The 14,743-nt window shown below is 45.2% G+C and overlaps 1 long non-coding RNA gene across 12 annotated transcripts; it reads left to right on the forward strand.

Moving 5' to 3' along the window:
• Nucleotides 1-4,270: 4,270 nt before the first annotated feature.
• LOC123069950 (uncharacterized) lies at nucleotides 4,271-9,719 on the forward strand. Of its 12 annotated transcripts, none has more exons than XR_006433257.1 (13): nucleotides 4,271-4,693; nucleotides 5,851-5,987; nucleotides 6,055-6,161; nucleotides 6,234-6,361; nucleotides 6,879-6,951; nucleotides 7,042-7,174; nucleotides 7,586-7,684; nucleotides 7,769-7,842; nucleotides 7,934-8,025; nucleotides 8,112-8,263; nucleotides 8,406-8,607; nucleotides 8,783-8,868; nucleotides 8,949-9,719. It is a non-coding gene; the product is annotated as an uncharacterized lncRNA (long non-coding RNA). The 12 variants fall into 12 exon arrangements; XR_006433256.1 differs by having other exon boundaries at nucleotides 4,272-5,069; nucleotides 6,063-6,161; XR_006433250.1 differs by having other exon boundaries at nucleotides 4,272-4,693; nucleotides 6,063-6,161.
• The last annotated feature ends 5,024 nt before the right edge of the window (nucleotides 9,720-14,743 follow it).

The following is a 14,743-nucleotide window of genomic DNA, read 5'->3' on the forward strand; positions in this document are numbered from 1 at the left end:
TAGACCACGAGACCGACGCTGCTGCTGCCCAGTTCGACTACGGAGTTGACGACCCCTCCTTCTTGCCAGAGCAACCAGGCAAGCCCCCCCTTGATCACCAGATATCGCCTATTCTCCTCTATATTGCTTGCATTAGAGTAGTGTAGCATGTTACTACTTTCCGTTAATCCTATTCTGATGCATAGCCTGACATTGTTGCTACATTTGTTGATACCTTACCTGCAATCCTAAATACTTAGTATAGGATGCTAGTTTATCATCATTGGCCCTACATTCTTGTTAGTCAGCCTTGCTATACTATTGGGCCGTGATCACTCGGGAGGTGATCACGGGTATATACTATACATATATACATACTATACAGATGGTGACTAAAGACAGGTCAGCTCGATGAGTACCCGCAAGTGATTCTGATGAGGGGGCTGAAAGGACAGGTGGCTCCATCCCGGTAGTGGTGGGCCTAGGTTCCCGATGGCCCCCGACTGTTACTTTGTGGCGGAGCGACAGGGCAGGTTGAGACCACCTAGGAGAGAGGTGGGCCTGGCCCTGTTCGGCGTTCGCGGATACTTAACACGCTTAACGAGATCTTGGTATTTGATCTGAGTCTGGCCATTTGGTCTATATGCACTAACCATCTACGTGGGAGTAGTTATGGGTATCCCGACGTCGTGGTATCAGCCGAAGCACTTCAGACATCAGCGACGGAGCGGCGCGCGCCGGATTGGACTGGAACGCCTGCTAGGCTAGGTCTGCTTCCGGCTGCCCTCGCAACGTGCAGGTGTGCTATGGGCGATGGGCCCAGACCCCTGTGCGCTTAGGTTTAGACCGGCGTGTTGGCCTCTCTGTTGTGCCTAGGTGGGGCTGCGACGTGTTGATCTTCCGCGGCCGGGCATGACCCAGGAAAGTGTGTCCGGCCAAATGAGATCAAGCGTGTTGGGTTATGTGGTGCACCCCTGCAGGGAAGTTAACCTATTCGAATAGCCGTGATCTTCGGTAACAGGACGACTTGGAGTTGTATCTTGACCTTATGACAACTAGAACCGGGTACCCTTCCAAGTTCCACAGACATCCCGGTGATCGCTTTTCCACAGGGCGACGAGGGGAGGATCGCCGGGTAGGATTATGCTATGCGATGCTACTGGAGATGCTACTTGGAGATGCTACTTGGAGGACTTCAATCTACTCTGTTTTACATGCTGCAAGACGGAGGCTGCCAGAAGCGTAGTCTTCAATAGGAATAGCTATCCCCCTCTTATTCTGGCATTCTGCAGTTCAGTCCACTGATATGGCCTCCTTACACATGTACCCATGCATATGTGGTGTAGCTCCTTGCTTGCGAGTACTTTGGATGAGTACTCACGGTTGCTTTGCTCCCTCTTTCCCTCATTTTCCTCTTCTTCTCGGATGCTGCAACCAGACGTTGGAGCCCAGGATCCAGACGCCACCTTCGACGACGACTCCTACTACACTGGAGGTGCCTACTACTACGTGCAGCCCGCTGATGACGACCAGTAGTAGTTAGGAGGATCCCAGGCAGGAGGCCTGCGCCTCTTTCGATCTGTATCCCAGTTTGTGTTAGCCATCTATGGCTACTTGTTTGTTTATGTCTGTACTCAGATATTGTTGCTTCCGCTGACTCGTCTATGATCGAGCACTTGTATTCGAGCCCTCAAGGCCCCTGGCTTGTATTATGATGCTTGTATGACTTATTTATGTTTTAGAGTTGTGTTGTGATGTCTTCCCGTGAGTCCCTAATCTTGATCGTACACATTTGCGTGCATGATTAGTGTATGATTGAATCGGGGGCGTCACAATCTTGTACTTGTTTAGGCTTCCACACTTGTTTTGTAGGCACCACGGGCCGAGTGTTATTGAACAACTTATCCCTTTGCTTCTTGGCCTCTTGTTCTGTCATCTCTTGACTCCTTAACCTTTGTAGTTTCCTCTTTTGTGTCTTTATTAGCCCTGAGGACACCACTTTGGCTGAGTGTATTTAGGATCTCTCGTCTTTACTTGGCTGGTGCTTGCTTCATGGACATTAGCCGAGTGCTTTGGCGCGATAGCAAGTATCGGCTCAATCGGATTGCTATGCATAATCGGCTGCTGTATGGTGAATATTTCGGTGCCCAAGATGAGTGAGTCCGCATTGATTTTTCCCTTGCCTTTGCTTGACTCGACCGCTACAACACTTGGCGACTTAACACGCCATTCTTGCTTGCCGACCCTTTTTTGATTATCTTGCACTGGCCGATTGACACCATTGTTCAAACGGCCTCGTGTGGGATAAGATAGTCTCTCATGAACGGGCCTCCTTGGTTCTGCCCAACCTGGATGAAAAGCATAAGGGGCCATTGGGGGCTGCCACCATCCTCCATTGAAGTCTCCCACGTAGTATGGCACATAGGGGGGTGGCGGCATCCGTGGTCCCGGCGCCCACGACCCATATGGCCTTGCATGATGCTGAAATTCTTCCTGAGGAGGTGACCTTGAGCGCTTCAAATTTGATGACCGGTTAGAGCTAGAACCGGCTGCATGATTGGCATACTTGGACAACAGCATATCAAAAGTTGGTTTGATTTTCTTGCGCTTCACTTTAGCTTCATTCGTCTTCCACTTGTCAACTTCTGGATCCTTGGGCTTGACAAATTTAACACGATTATTTTCTTGCACTTGCGGTTGCCCCCTGAGTGTAGGATTCTTGATGGTGATTTTCATTATCTCCTTGCCACCGGGTTGCTTGTCAAGCACAACCTGTCTCCCCAAGACCTTGTCACCCTCGTTGTCTCTCCTGGGCTCACCAACAATGACACTAGCTTTATTAGCAAATTCGCCAACCTCCGGCCGATTGAGTAGTTTCTTCCCCTCCAACTCCATGGTATTCGTTGGAAAGGGTTGTTTATCAACTTGCATCTCAGAAAAGTTCAATCGTCCATCATTAATGGCCGATTGTATCTGCCGTCGAAAAACATTGCAATCATTAGTAGCATGAGAAAAAGAATTATGATACTTGCAATAAGCACGTCGTTTCAGCTCTTCAAACGGCGGTAAAGTATGAGATATTCTAATAATCTTAGCCTGCAGCAAAGCATCAAATATTCTATCACACTTAGCAATGTTAAAAGTAAACTTCATCTCTTCATCATGATTCTTATGAATCGGTTTCAGGTCATTGCAAGTAAAGGGTTTGGCCTTAGACGACCAAACAAATTCAGTAGCAAAAACATCACCCTAATCGTCCGAGTGATCACTATCATATTCCACCATATTCATCTTTGGACGATCGGCTTTGTATCTATGCACTTCTTTGAGGTCTTTGCTTCGGCTTTCCTGAGCCAAAACCCTTTGTAAGACTTGGTTGATATTTAAGAACTCATACCCTTCTATCTTTTCTCTAACTAGTAAGTATGCACGTGCAACACACGTCTCCGCAATTCAATCCATTTTTTGAATTTCACAATTATTTATTTAGTTTCCTTTTCTATTGGTTTTGTTCATCTACACCTTTCTAAATCCAAAAACTATAGAAAATTAAAAAAATTGATATGTGATATTCCCAAAAGGAAAAAAATGGAGATGTGACATACGTAATGAATGGGGGTTATCTAGGATTATAAGTACACCATTTTGTTAACTATCCCCGAGACACTAACATAATTATTTAAAGTGCATTGTTTGACCATACACAAAAGAGTGAAGAGCTTATTTGAAATATGTGCAAAAAGGGATCTTTAGATATATTGTATCAAACAAAGAGCGAGTCTGCCAAAACAAAATTCAGAAAGTAAGACTTGATAATAGCATCCATTAGCTGCCATACATATATCATCACTTCTAATAATTAACCTCCAGAAACTCTTTCCGTCGAGAGAACTATACAAAAAGACATGAAAAGGAATTGTATGTTTAGACCAAATAATTACTAATCTTGGACCATAGTTTCAGACCAAATAACCAAATAACTGACACACAGATGGTGATCAACTACAGTATTCCCAACAATGTGAACATATTTTCGATGCAAAACAACTACATACACATAATTTGGTGTCCAAGATTTGGCATTTTATCAGTTCGTCCAAGCTTTCCATGTGGCTCCGCATCTCGTTCTTATTCTCTCGTTGCAACAGCATGTTATTGCTGCAATTTTTACACTTCAAAGTACCACAAATACAACCCTTTAACGGTGGCGCAAAGGGCGCCTCCTCGCGACGTCCACGTGGGCAGAAGGGGTTGGCGAGTTTCGTCGATGAAAAAAGAAACTAAGCGAGAGGCCACTTTCCTTGTTCCTTCGTGCCCCTCGAGCCCCACGCACCTTCTCTCTCGAGCACGCAACCTCTTCTTCCCTCTCCAAAGATCTCTCTCCTTTGACTGGATCGGCTCGCTCGCTCGACCGCCGGGACCATGTCGCTGCCGACGCCGACGGCCGCCAGCGAGGACAGGTTGGATCTGGACGGCGTGCTCGTAGCGCCTCTCACCATCTGCAGAGCGGGGCGGTGGATTCATCTGCTCCCACCTCTTCGAGCACCTCATGGCCGAGACCCCGGACTCCGTCCTCGCCGTCGACATCTACTGCTACAAGATCCGCCGCCTCGTCGACCCACCCCCGCCCCACCTCGCCCGCTGCAGCAACTTCCACCTCCTCAACGTCAAGAACAACTCCGGCCTGGAGGGCCTCATCAAGATGGTCGATCTGGTGCGCCCCTCCCCACCTCCCCTCCTTCCCCGCTCGCTTTTGTCCTCTAATGGTGGATTGGTCTGCGAAAAAGGAATGCTAGGGTTGATTTTTCCGTCTTTGTTTCTGTAAAAAAGAGGAAGTGGGATCGACGCTCTTATCCTCTAATGGTGGATTGGTCTGTGAAAAAGGAATGCTAGGCCCGATTTTTCCGTCTTTTTTTCTGTAAAAGAGAGGAAGTGGGATCAACCTGCAGAGGATTTGGTCGCCGCGGCTGCGGCGGCGAGACTGCCCATCTTTCAATTCTGTGGCACTACTGCATATCCTGCCGCGGCCACTCGTTCCACCGGTGCTTCAGAGTGCTGCTGCTGCTGCTGCAATTCAGAAACTAAGTCAGGTCTGTGCTCCATGATACAGTCCCTACCCCCCATATGAGCAAGCTAGCCTATGTATTATTGGGACTAAGTATTCATATTTACTATCTCTGTGTTGTTGCCTCAGGCAAAACTAGTGGCTGAGCTTATAGCACTAGAAATTTAAACATATAAGGCTGCTAGCCAACTTGCCTCCACTGTGCTCCCCCAATTGGGCCTTTGTTGGCCGTTGGATCTGGTCATTTAGAGCGTTTGAGCCGTTGGATGTTTACCTGCTGTCAAACCCAATTTCACCTCGTGGTCATTTTTGCCGTCCAATGACTGGTGGGCTCGCGCTATGCGTTTATTGGCTGGGTCGGTCGTTCTCGCGTGGAAGAGGCTTTTGCCCAATCCCCGCGCGTGCTCCGCTTCCAATCCTCCTCGCGGGGTTGCTGCGCCAGAGCCCACACCCGCCCCAACCCTAGCCGCCACACCTCTCCTTCCTCCCTCGCTTGACACCATAGGCGTTGCACCCCCTCCCCTCCTTCCTGCTCGGGCGGATAGCCGCCGGCCGCCGCATCCCTTCTCCCCCTTCCTCCTCCTTCCTCCTTCCCGCTGGCGCCCATCGCCCTCGTCCTCGGACAAGGGGCCTTCCACAGGGATGGCCACGTCTTCAAACCAGGGGTAGAGGAGCACGGGAGGGCCAAGAAGCCGGCATTGGGGGTGGAGCAGCCAGGCCAAGGAGGACCCAGGTGGTGGACGCGTCATGGGGTTAAGGACAGGCCGATGATATGAATAAGTAGGAGGAGTGCCATGGATCTGCAGGGAAAGGAGGGCGACGCCCTCGGCGGGCGTCCGAGCAGGAAGCCGGCAGGGAGCACGTCATCGTAGGCGTCAAGGGAGCCATGGACAAGCCGCCAGGAGGAGAAAGCTCCCAGTTTGTGGAGGAGACTATGTGACAGGTGTGTTTCTTCCTGTTTTTCTAACCCCTTTTCTCATCTTTCCATGACGACCTGCAAAATTTTCAAGTTTTTCAGGTGGTGTTTTGGAATCTAGATTGATTTGGTATTGTATGTTGTGTGATGTGCCCTTGCCAAGAATATTTGATGTGTGTGATGACACGAGCAATTGTAGAGGTAAAGATTACTCTCTCTGGTTCAAAGAGCATTTAGATTTCAAAAATTGATTGCTTATATCATTGTCCAAAGGAGTGAACACCATGCTCGATTAGTGGACTGCCGCTTGAGAAGAAGCTTGTCATTTGTCTCTTCGAGCCGCGGCGGATAGGGGCCTTCGAAGAACTTGGGGTTTGACATAGCCATCGAGGAAGTGCAGGGTAATACTCTTATATGAAGCATGATAATTCCACATGTGGTGATGTTGGCATATGTTTTGGTATGATAAACTTCAAAAAAATACTGAAACGTGGAGCTACAACCTGTGGATAATCTATAAGCCAACCAAGGTGGCACTGTTTCAGTTGATGTGATGATAAATCCATTTTAAGTGCAGCTCACTAGAAAGTGATTGATCTTACATGTATTTTTTCCTCTTACTGGACGCAAGAAGCAGCAGTGTTAGTAGAGAAGAGGTGGTGTTAGTCGGGATATTTGTGAGCTATGAGAAGCCTCTCTTATACTACTAAGTTTTTTAACTCCAAGCAACCAAATGTTCAAAGTATGTTTCCTTTTTATTTGAAAACTACTTATTAGATTGGGATCTGGGAGACGATCATGTTAAAGATCATCTCAATTCTCCATAGTTAGAAATCAATATTTAAGAACATGCATGCAGTATTTTTTTCGAAGCATTATATTGTAAATCTTCACCAAGCTGCCATTTGTTTTTTGCAGATACAAACCAAGTGTAATCAAAGAGGATATGGATTCAATACGGACATGAGTGAAGGAATGTTACTCCAATTTGGTACTTTATTTTATTGTTTTCATTTAGTCTGCATTAGCTTAACAAATAATATTTGTGGGACAACTAATATTTGAACATGGATTTTTTCAGGATCTTGGAGAATGTTTTCTCAGTGTGGTTCAGGTTAAATTGTTCTCCTACTGTTCCTGCTCAACCTCCTAATGTTCTATGTCTTCGCCGTGCCTTCTTCCAGCTTCTCTATTGGTTTTCTCTTCACACCGATGTAAGTGCATGACCTTTTCACACCGATGTAAGTGCATGTTTCATGCGTATAACTAGAGCCATATTAAAAATGCAAGTGGTGCGAAAAGGTCACATCCATGTATAAATTAATAGCTAGGTTGTGTTTAAGAATACAACGTCTTATCAGCATATAGAAAAGATATAGCAATGTTATATTAAGTTATATTGCATTTGTGTTATCTCCTTCCAATAATGAGATGGTGTAGGTGTCATTTCTTTATATTTTAATTAAATAGTGTTATCGATGATATGTAGTATTTGAAGTTCAAACAGACATATGTGTTATATTTATTTATTACATGTTTCGTTAAATTTGTCGCCATATGTGCTTGCCCGAAACTAAATCAACTAAACCATGGATTTCCTTTCATCGCTAACATGAAATCAGCAGGTCTCTGCGCCATTTGGCGCAACGGGTCCACTAGTTGTTATAAATGATGCTGATCAATCTGTACGGCATAAGCTCACAAAACGGCAAACACAAAACGAGGTAAATCAGTTGCAACCAAATAATCATGATGTACTTGTTCTGTTGAAAGTCTGCTGGTACATTGGTTATATTCGCTTTCTGTAGCCAGCATATGAAAAAATGTACTAAAAACATTTGAGGCGGTCGATCCCAACAGCGGAAGAGCAACTATGCTCGAGGTAATCAACCTTACCAAATACTAAGCTGTTCTGAATGCAAGGCATCTTTGATAAATTGAGGATAATGCCAATACCCTATCTTTGTTTGTAGATAGCAGGGAGGCTGTCCAAGCTAGAAAATAAAGGATGGAGGCCAAGGCGAACAATCATCTCTGCAGTTGGGATGCAGAAGAGTTTGCGCTGGTATGTTCTTGCTCGCATGCTCTCAGATGCTTTCTCATCCGCAAGTGTAAGCTCTAAAGCGTTGAAAAATCCAATGCCTCGGATAGGGCCTACGGAATGGACCGAGGAGGACATGGATATGCTTGCTTCAAGAGGTGTTGCTTATCTGAATGTAGACATGTCAATGTTTGGGCCTGGAAGTCTTATGCCCCCTGCAACACCACAACTCGATGAATTAATCAATGAAGCAAGCAGAATGGTATTTTAGTTCTGCACCTAAAGCCTTTATAAGCATAGAATTTAAACTTCATGAGCAGCATTGAGTACATATTAGAGACTTGTCTACATAGATTCCAAATTTATTTAATTATTTGATCCTTTCTTTTTTTCCTTCATTGAAGGTAGCCGATCCTGATGATCCGTATCATACCTTGTATGACTACATGGCACAAATGAGCGATCATGAGAGCTTCATTTGATTGAAACATACTGAAGTATTAAGCTCCTATTTTCATACTGCAAGAGTGGCCGGTGCAGGAACAGATTTTGCAGCTTTTGTCGAGCACATTGGAGTCCCTTCACTTGACATCTCTTATGGATTATGTAAGTGAAAACGCTGTTGGTGGTGTATAAGCCTGAAAATCTGTGCTCCCTTTCTATAGCATTGTTCTGATTCATTTAAAAAAAAAACAGAACAGTAGACTAGCAAACCATATATTTACAGGTCGTTTTATTATTATTCCTCTAGCATCTGCCGTAAATATTGTTGCTCTTGCAGTTTCAGAATACCCTGTCTACCACTCACTGTACGATGATTTTGATTGGATGGAGCAGTTTGGAGACCCTTTGTTCCACAGACATGTAGTATGTACTGAGCGAGCTATCTTTTCAAATTCAGAAAGTTCACTATAGCGCTGACTAACCCATTTTACTGAGACTTGCAGATGATGAGATCATTCCCTTCAATTATGTCCTCTACGTGTCTGAACTGGAGGTATTTTCTCTTCTGGCAACTGAGATAGACACACAGGGTAATCCCCTAATTCAGTTTCATCAAGGAAACTGAAACAGAATCATGAATTCATGATAGACTCGCTTCTTATTGATCGGTACACACAATTTTTTTCATGAAATTATCATTAAGTGTGGCATGTAGAAGTAGCTCCAACAATTACTTGAAACATGGACTATCTGCTGTCCTCATGACAACAGATGTTGCAAGCACAAAAGAAGGGCCATAACACGAGGGTAAGCATGCTGAAAGTCAAAGAGATCAATGACCGATGGACGATGGCGGAGCGAGCCTTCACCAACCAAGAGTGGCTCGGAGGGAGACCGTGGTCCAAACATATGATGAGCATCAAAGCTGCAGGCTTGTTACATAGTACTGTAGTTGTCTGAACTCCGAAGTTATTCTGAAACTAACCACAGTAATGGTTTTTCTCCTTCGGCAGATTTATGCCTCGTCGGACCAGGACGACTGGTGGGTACCAAAGCCTTCCCCGGCATCGTCTCGGCCATCGTGAACGCGCAGGAGCTCAACACGTCGGAATCTTGGCGGCTGTTGCGGCATGAGATTTACATGGGTGCAAGGACCTTATCTGTTATGAAATGGCATATTGTTATTCGTATGTGTATTATTGACTTGCCAAATTCTTGACCGCCTATGGTATGATCAGATCAATATAAAGAGTGTGGCTTCTATTCTTTTAACATACTCACATGAAACTATTGTCCAGTGTTTATTTTGGTTAGTATCTACCTGATGGTTAGATGTCAATTTGATTAAAGCAGGGACAATAAAGTCAGTAGACAGCCTATAAGCGCAGAGGAGCATCTCAAGAGGCGCGCCACGGGCGCACCCCTGCCCCTAGTACACATCATACTCGGATTTGTACAACAATAGGATGAAACTATTCCTATGTAATATATATTTTTGTCAAGAGACTTGAAATGTCGTAGATTTAATGCTTGTACAAGTCAGTTAAAAATGGTTTAACAAGTGTACAGACTACAGACTGAACTTATTTTGACTGCCTAGATTAACCAGAAATTGGGGGATTTTACACCAACTGACCGTAGTATCAAATACTACATACCAACTCATGTAGTAATATACAACAAAAATAGTAGAAGAAAACAATACAATGACAGAATGACTGTAGGTAGCAGACGTACATAGAAAGGCATGGCCAAAAAAATCGATTATTTTCATCACATAGTAATCATGCACGTGCAACACATGTGTAACCATAGAAAGAAATATACTAATTCAATCCTTTAGTAGGTAATTATTAAATAAAATCAACGAAATAATATATAGCAGAATCCACGTCAAGTGGAATATTAACAACAAGTCATATTGTCTTAAAAAACATGATGTGAAAACGCACATAAGCAAAAATCATGTACGCTGTTAAAACCGGTAACCTATCTAATGATGGCGTCCTAGCCGGTCTCTCTCTCTATATATATCTCTCTCCCTCCCTCTCTACCTCCCTCCCAAAAAAGTTGTGGCCGGGGAATAAGAAAGTAGAGATAGAGGACAAGTAAATTCAAAAAATTCTTGGATGTGCAGGTCTGCCCAAAAATGACACCTATCCGCGTGGAGATTTCAGTATGAATCACGATCCTGAATCGAACGGAAAGATTATTATGGTAAGACAAATACACCCTTTTTAACAATAATAGAAATACACCAATGTAAGCTACACACTTTTCGAAATAGAAGAAGTTCTCTGATCCGGTCCAAGCCTGATCCTACAGCGCCCTGCAAAATGTCTAGTGGTGGTTGAGAACGTCCTGAACAGACGCAACATGCCGACAGAACGACACTTGCCTTATCTTGAACAGCATCAGCCGATGCAAATGGATCGACCTAAGCATCTCATTGCTGAGAGATGATGTGCAAAGTACTCCCTCCGTAAACTAATATATGAGCATTTAGAATACTAAAATAGTGATCTAAACGCTCTTATATTAGTTTACAGAGGGAGTATACTGGAAGACCAGATTTTTCTTCGGACAGGGACAGGAACACATGCCTTTTCCAAACAGGAAAGTTGTGCACTGAATCACATTCATGCTTCTGAAAATTCAGCGACAAGTTGGTAGGGATTATCAGAAGCAAGGTATGAAGCATGGGAGCATGAAAACAAAAACACAGAGCGCCAGAGATAGAGAGGTCAATCAGAGGAACTCGTCCAACATGTGATGTGCATCCACGCACCACCCTTCCCTAGGGCATTCACTCACCGCGCTACAACGGTTGTGGAAGGCAGAGCAGAGCCATGTGCGTCACTATTGCATAGAGGAGCAGCGGGAGTCGCTTCCGTCCTTGGCTGTGCGGAAGAACACCGCCGGCTGTGCATAGGAACAGCAACAGCAGCTTCCACGACGTCGGTTGTGCGGAAGAATGGCGACGACATCATCTTGTGCCGATTCCTGCGCCCCCGATGTGTGGTAGCTGAAGATTGTACTGACTATCCTCGCATGCGGAGTAACAGCGGCAGCGATTCACCGATTTATAAAGTGGCGGCGGGGGCGTCCAATCTCCTTGTCAGATGAGGCGGCTCCTGCGGCGGAAACATGGCACGCCGGCGGTGGGGGCGTCCAATCTTCTTGTCAGATGAGGCGGCTCCTGCGGCGGAGACATGGAGCGCCGGCGGCGCCGTGCGTGGGGAGGCGTGGGCGGAGGTCAGAAGAGGAGGGCTGGCAAGGGGGCGGCCGGGAGGAGGAAGGATGGTGGGGAGGGATACCAGGGACCCATCGCGCTTCGATTGGCAGACCGTGGCAGAACATTTACCCTGAGCCGTTCGATGGGAGAGGCAGACCACAAAGTAATATTGACTCTCAGATTTTGTTACTTGGATCAGATCGAAGGATCCTGGTTAACCTGTGTACACTTTGTGGGGTGGTTTTAGGGGAACTTAAGTTTGCTCTTTTAATAGTAGTAGAGATAGAGAAGAGATAGGAGTCCTCAAACCACTCAGCACTAGGTCTGCTAAGTCTCTCACGGTTATCACCAAACTAAAACACCGGTTTTTTGTTTCTCTGAATCTCTTGACGTAATCGAAGACCAATTCATCATGCTTCTGTTTAACCGATGTTAGATGTGACAACTTGAGTTCATTGTCGCCGCTATAAAAGTGATCATGAAATTTCTGTTCTAGCTGCGACCAAACTCGAATGAACCCATGTGGTAAAGAAGAAAACCATGAAAATGCAGTACCAGTTAACGATAAAGGAAATAAATGCACTTTTAGTTCATTCAATGAGCCTTCCTCATCCAATTGTGCTAAATATTGACTAACATGTTCCCATGTGGTTTTTGTGCCTTCTCCATTAAACTTAACAAAATCTGGGATTTTATATCCCGGAGGGCATTGGATGGCATCAAAGTATTCGGGGTACGGCTTTTGGTAAATCCGATTCCGAGGTAACTCAACTCCAAAATTCTCGCGGAGCATCTTAGCCATCTCCTCTCTAAGATTAGCTAGACCGTCATCCACAGTGGACGATGAAACTTGTGGCAGCGGCATAGGAGGAGTAGGACTACTAGCTGTAGGTAGGAACTGTGGCATGTATGCCGAACTATAGTTCGGTAATGGCCGAGTGGTTGCAGCTGTAGGTAGGGTTTGGTTCAGCGTTGCCACCGAACCTGGCATACTCATAATAGGATTAATAGGTGCAGTCACAATCTGATTTGTTTGAGTAGGATAATAAGTCATCGGCATGGGAGGCGCCGATGAGATAGGTAAAGCCAGATTAGGGTTTTGCACACTAGCAGCTACACCATCATTACCACTAGATGATTGAGATATATTTTTCTGAGCATTAGTATTTTCTATGAAAGTTTGATAGACCAGATTGTTACCATCAGCAATATGACTCTCAATCTCAACCCACTGCTCAGGAGAAAAGGTAGTACTCACAGCGGGTTTAACCTGCTCGGCTTGAAGAGGAGGGAACTTGATTTCTTTAATCGGAGTGATGTTGCCTTGGCGATCCTTCTTGATTTTGCAAGGAACTCCTGCAAATCCTTCTCTTCACGTGCCTTCTTGTACTCCTCATAGACTTGGCGATGATCGGCCGATATCTCATCAAGACTGGGCTTAATGATGTTATCGGCGTCTACCTCAGATGGCTTGGGAAGATCGGACATGGTGGATGATGATGATTGATCTTCATCCCCAGCGGAGTTGCCAAAAAGTGTGTTGACACACGAACACGTCACGTGTACCCTCGACGCCGGGGGTGATGCACCGCAGCTCACGTCGAAGGAGACCCGACCGACAGCGCGATACGCAAGACAGTCGACGGGCGCTTTTGCAGACCCGAAAACCCCACACCCACAGGAGAGACTGTGTCAGGGAGTGCGGCGGCTATGGGCTGCCCTAGGTCGATTCGCTCGCCCCTAGAGCCTCGGGATTCGCAGCTCTCAAACACGAAGAACAGCGAAGAACGAGAGAGAAAAACGGTGGAGAGATAAAACGTAGATGAAAAAGTAGTATATTGATTTGTTCGATTGTGTGTTGTTCAATCGGCCGTCACCCCCAACATATATAAGAGGCGGCTGGACTTCCCGTACAAGAAAAGGATTCATCTAGGCTTTCCTTACAAGAAAATTGCATCAATTCACGTCCAAAACCCTAGTCAAATTCGGACTGGTTTTATCCGAACTTTCCAAAACTGTTCGGTTTAAATTGACTATACCTTGCTGGTACTTTTTCTGATGGCAAACAACCTCGGATGGAAATGAGTCCAAAAGCAATCTTGACCATTTTGACGAGACGAACATCTTTCATGTTGAACGTTTTTTCATGAGAGGTCATCCTGAGGGTCAAATCGCTCGTGCAAAACAGCACATTATTCACGCATCTCATCAGACACACCCACATATGTGTCTGGTTCCGGGCGTCATATTTTGCTCGCTGAAGGGTCTCGTTGTGCAGGCTCTAACTTTTGTATACGACCTCGGATTGCGATGATCTTTATATAAAAATCGATCGTTTCGACGAGACGAAAACAATTTGTGTAGATAGTTCTTCCATACGAGGCCGTCTTGGGGGCTTAATCAGCCGAACAGTGTTCTGAATACAAAATCCAGTACTTTGAGCACAACTTCGGCCTTAGAGATGAGGTCGGATGGCTATGACTTAAACATCAAAGTTGTTCCTCTCGGCGATGTGAAACTTTCCATGCTGAAAACCCTCTCACTCGAAGCCATCTCATTTTCTTTTTATGTCATGCCAAAATCTGGTGTCAACACTTGTCCTTCTTATTGCAAGCGCTTGCGACCCTCAACTTATCTCTCTCTATGGCCTTCAAAGCAGCCAAGCGTTTATCGACGACTTCATCAATATTGTCCATCATTAAGTTATAAAATTCCACCATCGATAAATCATTTTGTTTGGCTATTCTCAAACCATTCAAATTCACCTCCACTGGTAAAATGGCCTCTTGACCATATACGAGCTCATATGGAGTTACCTTCTAGCACCATACCGTGAGATTTTGTGTGCCCACAAAGCTTCGGACAATAACTCATGCCATATCCTTGGATTATCCTCAATCTTATTCTTGATGTGATTAATACTTTATTGCTAGACTCAGCTTGTCCATTGGCTTGGGCATAATATGGAGAGGAATTCAGCAACTTTATCTTATATGATTCGACAAATTCTCTAACTTGACATGACATAAAGGATGAACCTTGGTCCGTAGTTAATGTTTGAGA

This window comes from Triticum aestivum, chromosome 3B, assembly GCF_018294505.1.
Source record: "Triticum aestivum cultivar Chinese Spring chromosome 3B, IWGSC CS RefSeq v2.1, whole genome shotgun sequence".
Taxonomy (NCBI): Eukaryota; Viridiplantae; Streptophyta; class Magnoliopsida; order Poales; family Poaceae; genus Triticum; species Triticum aestivum.